Source organism: Ochotona curzoniae, unplaced genomic scaffold, assembly GCF_017591425.1.
Source record: "Ochotona curzoniae isolate NIBS_2020 unplaced genomic scaffold, NIBS_Ocur_1.0 contig_2469, whole genome shotgun sequence".
Classification (NCBI taxonomy): domain Eukaryota; kingdom Metazoa; phylum Chordata; class Mammalia; order Lagomorpha; family Ochotonidae; genus Ochotona; species Ochotona curzoniae.
Window position 1 is genome coordinate 1,432,309 of NW_024465471.1, and position 8,694 is coordinate 1,441,002.

Genomic DNA, 8,694 nt, shown 5'->3' on the forward strand with positions numbered 1-8,694 from the left:
CTGCTAGGAGATCACGGGGAACTGGAGTGCCTTCGGAGGCCAAGAACTCTGAGGTCACCCACTCCCACTTGGATCTCCCACATGGGATGGAAGAAGCCCAAATCTTTCCTTGCAGGATCCAAGGTCATCGGAACAACAGCCAGGAGCCCTGAGTGGTCCTCAGAAACAGAAGAACAGCAAACTTCCTTTGGGACTAGGGAGAGGAGCTTTCTCTGGTCCTTACTTAGTTCCAACTTTGGATCCCCACCCTCTCTTTCAATGACCATCAGGGTCACTCCAGAGCCCCCCACCCCAAAACACACACCCCAAAACACACACACACACACACACACACACATACACACACGAATAGATTAGACAGAGAACAACAAGGAAAGCTTAGAACCAGACAGGAAACGGTCAGCATGGACTCACACATACCTTACTAGGTAGGACACAAAGATTAGTTACTCCTCACTGGGGTATTGAAGATTTCTCTGCACACCCCTCCTAAAACTGTTCTGCACCTCAACTGTTGACATATGCCTTGTTAGAGTTATAAGCCAGTTTAGACTATCCTAAAATCTGCCAAGTTCAGCAAAATTATACTTCAACACTATAAACCGCTAAATACTAAAATGAAAATAGACATGAGACAGCTGAATAGTACCCTTTAGCCATGTTAAGGTATATAGAAGCCAGTAGTATATAAACTAAAATTCAAATGTCAATGAAGTAGTTACAGGATGTGGTTAAGAACTTGCATTTTTTAACATATTTGTTACTCAATACCATGTCAATTAATTCCATAATGTTGTAAATTGTTGTTGATGTTATGTTGTGAATTTTAATTGATCGGGATGATATTCTGCCAGCTCTGCCTTCAGACCAGAGATGGTCTCCCCAAGAAACCATTGAATTTATCTGGACAATAAGATGCTGGACTCTATGCTTGCAACGAAAGAATCTTGACTGAATTTAAACTGTAATACTGCACCATGGTGGAGGAATCCACCAAGGGGGGGGTGTGTGGAGATGGGTTAGGGGAATCCTAGAGCCTATGAAACAGTGTCACATAATGCAATGTAATTAATATAAAAAAAAATAAATCTGAAAGATTTTTCCTGAATTTGTATTAACAAAAGGGGAATTTAAATTCAAAGATTATAGTATATTTGGGGTTTACTGAGCAGTTTTGCTAAGTCAACTTATTTGGCATAGAGGATGATGAGTATTCAAATATTTGGAAAAATGATTGGACCTAATTAACTAAGAAACTCAATAGGCTAAAAGCTTAAGTTGTTTTAAATCTCAGTCTAAAAGTTTATATATAAAGTTTTTTTTTTCCTGTTTGAGGATTTAAATGCCATGAGGATTTAAATGTCAGCCAAGCTGAAGTGTGCTTTTGTCTAGCTATTAGCATGTGTTTTGCATTATTCCCTGTTCTTCCTGTCCCTTATCTTCATTTAAAGACACTAAGGTCCATAAGAGAAGCACCAAGACAAGTTCACCTTTCGGGGCCTGGTGCTGTGGCCCAGTGGCTACAGTGAATCATCGGACAGAAGATCTTCCTCTTTGTCACTGCTCTCTGTATATCTGACTTTGCAATAAAAATAAATAAATCTTTAAAAACAAAAAAGATTCACATTTGGCTTCCTGGGTAAAATTTTCTCCTTCTATACATGGCACCTTGCTTTGTTTAGGAGCAGGTGACAGTTAAGTATGAATATGATTTGTCTTTCTGGGTTCTGATGTGATGCTCATTTGATATTACCCATGCCTGTGACTACTGGGTGTCAGTATGGGATGGGGTTGCTTCTGAAGATGCTACTGCGTGCCTGTACAGTACCCAGCACAGCTGCTGTTGTGTTCAGCCTCACAAAGTCAAGACCTGGAATGGCCGTGTCTAAAATCAGTTAACTTGAAAGAACGTGGGGGCATGCCAGGGCAGCTTCATCACAGTTCTCAGGGAATTTTATTGCAGCAGTCCCCACGGGCTGCACGGAAGGGTGAAGGAATTACCTAGCTGTAGAAGTTGTTAGAGATCATTCCGGTATTCCCCTGTGCGTATAGTATTCTTGGTTTCTGATCAGGTAGCAAGTATTCCACTGCACTCAGGCTGGCTGTGTCCACTTAGAACCCTGTTAGCCTGACAGCCAGGTCGCAGCCAGGGCACTTCACTGGAAGCAGCCTTGCCTAATCAAGTTTCTAGGGAAACTGAACGAACAAGTTAATCCCATGTCAACTCCTCAGCCGAACGAGAAAGGAGTTCAGGACACCCACTTAATGTAGCCCAAGTTTTTGCCACTGACTTGATTGCTTTTCAGTTGCTTTATATAAGGTCCCTTAGCTAAGAACTTGCCTCTGGCAGAAAAGGCAGGAATAGTTTAAATGTTTCAAAGAGCCACTGGAAGCACTGCTGTCTAGATTGAGTAAAACATTAGTTGGGAGATCCAAGTAGTCTGCAAAATGTCTGTTTAACCGTGCAAAACCAACTCATGCTCTACATTTAGTGAAACCATAGAGTCATTACAGAATGTATAATTTTTTAACCTTGTAACCCAAATTAGTAATAAAACTTTTCTTTTTTTCTGGTTTTTATTTTGAAATTCTGTATGATTACAACCAGTTTAATGGACAAACCTGCTAATTAACCCTATTTTCTTTTTTTGTTATTTTGATAATTTTTTTGAGAGCCAACTTATTGTTTTATTGTTTTATTTTGGAAAAGTGCTTCTTACAAAATGATAGCTGCAAAATACAGAGACCTCTGCAACAATTACTTGGGCTTTTTTTTTCCTCCTTAAAGTGAAAGAACGAGTGAATTTCAGGAATCTAAGCAGTAGAGGGGCATGTCAGGAGCACCTCCCACGGACTTTCAGGAAACAGCAACAAAATGTAGAGGTCAAATGTCCCACGGGGAATTACTTCTAACAACTGAATTTTAGCTCAAAAGGATGGCTAACCCACCTCCCTCCAGTGGAAAAGTAGGCCTTGTGACTGCAAATCAGTTACTCCACTACAAGACACACCTCGGGACATAGTTTTGAATTACATCTGTCTACCTGCAAAAGAGGCTCAGAGGTGGACTGAGGCAAATGTCCACAAAAAAACAACACAGAAACTAAACAACAAAACTCCTCAAATGAGGACAAAGGTTTTTCAAAGAGTGCCTAGACTGGAGAGGCTGAATCCTAAAACATTAAATACAACTGTGCATCCAAGTCCCGATTTGTGTTCATATATATAGGATCACCAGATAGTTTTAACCTCTGTGGCTAACTCCATTTCTCTATGTAACCAGACAGCCCTAGCACTGCTAAAATTAACCACTACCAGTGGAGCTGCCTTGTCCTTTAAGATCTACCCACCACACAAAGCTGAAACCACTACACCAGGTTTGTCCACTAAGGCTAAGAAAACTGCATCTGTGCAGACATGGGAAGCTCATTCTCTCTCTCTCTCTCTCTCTCTTTGTGTCACACACACACACACACACACACACACACACACACACATTTTCTCTCTCACACACATAGACACACCCCAAATCTATCAGCCCTTGGAGTCAACCTCCTCCAACTCTATTACAAATGATTCTTTCACAGCCTTCCTACTATGCTTAAACACATTGGAAACCTTTACACATCTGCACTTGGTTCTGGTTACTCAGTAGTATTACTTGCATGCAATTAAATGTGACACCAAAACCACAGACCAAGTGCACACGGTGGAGAATACAGGGTTAGGAACATCTAACACAGATGTGCAGACTCACCAGAACCTCAAGGGTCCACCTCCTGCACCTGTGGCAGAAGGCGACTTGCCAGCTTAGGTCCCTTCAGCCATCACCCCTGTTCTGGAACTCCCCCCAATGAAGGACTAGCACTCTTTTTCTTAGGAACCTGGGGTGTCCTCCAAGGAGTGTGAAAGTCATAAACACAGTCTGGTTGAAAACAGATGACACAACAAACCTATGCTAGCTAGCTGATGTTAAATTCATGTTACAAAAAAAAAAAAGCAGTTAACTTTAAGACTTACTTTTGTAACTTTTTTTTTGAAACAGAAAACAACACACTCCTCAGGGTGGGGTCGGGGGACAGGGACAGGGACTGAAAGGTAAGGGGCTAAGGAAGACAAGCTCTGGGAAAGAAGTGTGACGACAGCATCTGGAGCTGAGAGGCTTGTGTAGGCTAGCAACACCCATGCCATACCAGCACAGGGCACAGCTGCTGGCAGGGGCGGGGCTCGGCAGACCAGTTCACACATCACAGCAAGCTGCTATAGATCCAAGTCATAAAAATCTTCCAGCTCATCGTGGAACAAGTCCCACTCGTCTTCAAAGTCTGGCAGCTTGTCGTCCCTGTCTGCAGCCAAATGCATGAGCAACATCTCGTCCAGCTCAAAGGTGACCACCTCTTCGTCGTCGTTCTCAAAGGGGTTGTTGTCTTTCCTCAGTGATCTCCCAGAAGTGGTTGCTTCGTTGGGCTGGTATCTACTTGATGTTGCCACTTTCTGTCTCTGTGGCTAGGGCCATCAGGGTATGCATGCTTGTAAAAACAATTCCCTCCAAATGGGCAGCTCCCACAGCCTTCATCAAAATACCTGCACACCTTGTTGCTTACTGCCTCCTTGCATTTCTGAATGAGTTTCTGCTTCCTATCGTTCTCCTCCACCCAGTATTCACTTGGAATGACAAAGTTAGATGTGATCTGGCATTCTGGGCAGGCCTTTATGATCGTGCTCTCAAACTGCTTAGCACTCCTCCATTTGCGGATGCACTTGAGACAGTGGGTATGACTGCAGTTGGAGAGGATGCCGGAGCGTTGCTCATCAGGGTTGGCTTTTTCATAGACCACCTCCATGCAGATGCCACACACCATGTCCCTGCCGCGCTGCACAGAAACGGGAGTGCAGGATTTGATGTGCTGAGATCTCTGGGCAGCATCTATCGGTGCAGCACCTGCAGCCCACACACATCACAGGAGTCTCTGGGAGATACATACAGCTCTCCCCATAGCGGCACTCTCCCACTGTGGCATAGGGGCAAGGCTGCTTTCTTGGTTTCTGCAGCGATTTGCTCTTTCTTGGATTCTTCCTTGGTCACAGAGCCCTGCGGGGGGTGCTTCAGCACAGAAAGAGGCAGTACAGCCACAGTAGAGTTGCCCAGGAACAAACTCAATGGCATTAACCCAGTCTTCTGAACCTGCTTCTACAGTTGCAAAGTTTGAATTTCATGACTCAGTTTAACCTGTATTCATTTCCGTGAGCTGTCCAACTACTGAAAGGAGACTTGAGGAGGCGGTAAGGGAAGGTTTTGCAGTTAGGTCAGTAGCAGCAGTGTCCTCCTGCTTCAATGGTTTGCTATGTTCATACCTGCAGCAGTCTCCATAAATACAGTACCCTTGCTGGAAATACTTGCACACTATGCCGTATGGACTGTTCGAGAGGTCGTGCGAGTAGTGACAGTTATCGCCTTCCTTACAAGCCCCATGCATAAAATACCTACAGGTGACCTGTTTGGTCCAGCTGCCACCCCTTCCTCCCGGCTGGGGACGGGTCAGTGACTCTGAGGATAGGGGTGGGGAGGCTGCTGCCACCAACGCAGCTGCCACTCCTGCTCCTGATGTGGCTGTTGTTCCAGGAGCTGCAGCCCCCGCCATCACTGTTTATCCCACACAGCAATGGCCCTGGAACTTCCGGGATCTGTTTTGATAATCTTCACATAGTTGATTAGGGCACCAAGGGTCAACGGCTACAGGAAAGTGGGTATGACCATTGTTTCCACATTCTCTCTGTCTCCTCCCCCCCTCCCCCCTGCCCCGCGCCTCTCTTTTCTGTATTTTAGGTAAGGGAGGAGATAAAGGGAGATGCCCCAACCAGACTCCTACCAATTCCAGGGTCCCCGATGTGGGGCTGGTCCAAGGGCACAGCTCAACTGGTTTTGAGGGTTCAACTGTTCTGAATTGCTGCCGATCTCACCATTCCAAGCACGAAGAAATCTCTCCAGAATCCACTGGCTGACATAGTTCATGTTAGAGTCTTTGTTTGCCCAGATTTTCACTGCCAACACATGGCTGGGGTAGTTGATTGATTTGTTCTGTTCTCTGTCCTCTGTTATGGTACCAGGTATCCTCCGCAAGCACCAGTGTACTGCCATATCCTCCACGTGCACCTTGATATGCTGTCCACTACTCTGTCTGAGCCACTGAGGAGGCTCGCCTTTGACACTTGCACTCCATGGGCAGACCATAGAATCTACACTTCTCTTCATGGTTGGGGTTCTGAGTCCAGCAGTTCGATTGGGGAGATCCTCAAAGAAACTTCCTCTGAGGTGATCCCAGACCTGATTCTTGTGTGTGCTTGCCAGTACAGGGTTGGGCACAGACTGTCGCCCCAATCAGCCTATGCACATGCTGGTGGTTGCCATTGCTGGGTCAGTTCTGTTTCCAGCCTCGTGTTTTACGTAGACTAGTGGATGTTGCAGTCCAGCCTGATCCTGCCCACCACACACTCGGCCCTCACACAAACCAGTGGGAGCTACAGCCTAATCAGAATGACCCACAATAACCCTCACCCCTTACCCTGGTTTCCGTGCTTTCTAGTATGTACAACAGATTGGTCTAGTCTGTCCCACATAGTATTCAACTCTTGTGCATGTCAATGGGCATTGAAGCCTAGTTCAACCCAACCAGCCCCATTATCCAGCCCACACATGTGCTGATGGATGCCACTTTCTAAGTAGCCATGCCTGTCTCAGTCCTGGTTCTCATTCTCACCAGTGGGAGTGGTAACCCAAGAGGGAGATGCCCACTATTTCCCTACTGGGCCCACTCCCACTCCTGGATCATGGACTCTCCAGGTGGTTCTGCAGTTTAACTTGACAGAATTAGGCCCCAGTGCCAGCATTTGTCAGCTGATGCTGCAGCAAAGCCCAACCAACCCACTCTGATTTATGCTTGAACCAGTAGGAACAGTCATCCCAGCCTGGCTTTCCCCTGATCTAGCTCACATGAGGCCCACAGGTGTTGTAGCTCTGCCCAGTCTTGTCTGTCCCCATCCCAACCCACACTCTCCAGTGAGAGTGGTGGTCCAGCAGGGGATCCCTCCACATTCCCCCTACCCACTTTGCTCCTTCCCCACTGGGTCTCACCTGTGCTGGTTGGGTGCTGTGGCTCAGTCTGGTATGGCCCACTTTGCCTTAGCATTTGCCAGTGGGTGCTGTAGCCTGGCCCACCCACATTTCCTGCTCACGCTGGTGGGGGTTATAGCTTAGCCCAACCCAGCCGGCACCCAGTCCCAGCTGTAATGTGCACTGATATGTGCTGCAACCGAGCCTGGCCCAATGCACACTCTATTCTGGTGATCGGATTTGCCAGCGGGTGATGTGATCTGGCTTAGCCTGGTCTGTCCCCAACCTGTGCCAAATGTATGCCAGTGGGTACTGTTCCCTGGCCTGATCTGGGCTGCTCCCTATCATGTTAGCACTGTTTTCTACTTATCAGCACCCTTTTCCAAACACAGGAAGAACTGCTTATATGACCAAAGTTTCATTGAATTCTTTATATATTAGTATTTTGGGTATTAACCCATGATCAAATATATGCCTTGCAAATGTATTCTCCCAGTTTGTAATTTATTTCTTCATTCTGTTGATTATTTCCTTCACCCTAAAGAAGCTCTTTAGTTTGAAATAGTCACATTTTTCTCTTTGTGTGGCTTTTGCCTCTATTTTTGGGGTCTTATCAAAAATCATTGCCCAAATGGATGTCATGAGCTTTTGCCAAGTTTTCTTCTATTAGTTTTCCATACTGTTTAGAGTTGTTTCTTGTAGATGGTGAGAAATGAAAGTGTATCTCATTCTTCTGCATATAGATGCCCCATTTTCCCAACACCTTCCTTTGAAGAGAGTTTAACTTCCTCACTAACAATTGTACTTGTTCATTGGAGAGGCAGAGCAAGAGACAGAAGCGCCCTTCTGCCAGTTCACTCCCTAAATGACCAAAAGATAAGAATTGAAACTGGCTCTCCCATGCAAGTGGCTGGAACTAACTACTACTTGAGCTGTCACTGGCTGGAGTCAGGTGTTACAATAAAGGTATGTGGGTGTCTTCTTAACCATGAAGAAATGTTAAATTTTACCACATGACTTTTCTGTTTCTTGATTTGATCATACAGTTTTTGTCTTCATTTTGTTAATAGGATACTAATATTTTTGCTAGTATTATATTGAGGATTTTAACATAAATGTTCATTAAGGATATTCTGGCCTGTACTTTTCTTATAATGTCCTTGTCTGCCTTTGCTATCATGGTAATGATGACCCCATGAAAAGTTTGGAGTGTTGCTTCCTTTTCAGTTTTTTGGAAAAGGTTGAGAAATGATGCACTAAACATTTAGTACAACTGCAACAGTAAAACTATGAGATGCTAGGTTCTCCTTTGACAGGAGAATTTGTATTCAGTTTTTATTGTTATTGATCTATTCAGATTGTCTATATGTGATTTATTCTGGGTATGCATCTAGGAATTTCTTCTAGATTGTCCATTTTTATGTTTAACTATCTAGTCAGTGTGTTATCCTTTACATTTCCAATTATAGCTAGTTGAGTGTTTTTTTTTTCCTTAGTCTAGCCAAAGACTTGTTGATTTTGTTGATATTTTCAAAACATTAACTTAGTTTTGATCATTTGTTTCCTCATCTCAAATTTCTTAT

At 44.6% G+C, this 8,694-nt stretch overlaps 1 pseudogene; it reads right to left on the reverse strand.

Annotated features, from left to right (window-relative positions):
• Positions 1-4,231: 4,231 nt before the first annotated feature.
• Positions 4,232-5,642, reverse strand: LOC121152528 (annotated as a pseudogene).
• Between the last annotated feature and the right edge of the window lie 3,052 nt (positions 5,643-8,694).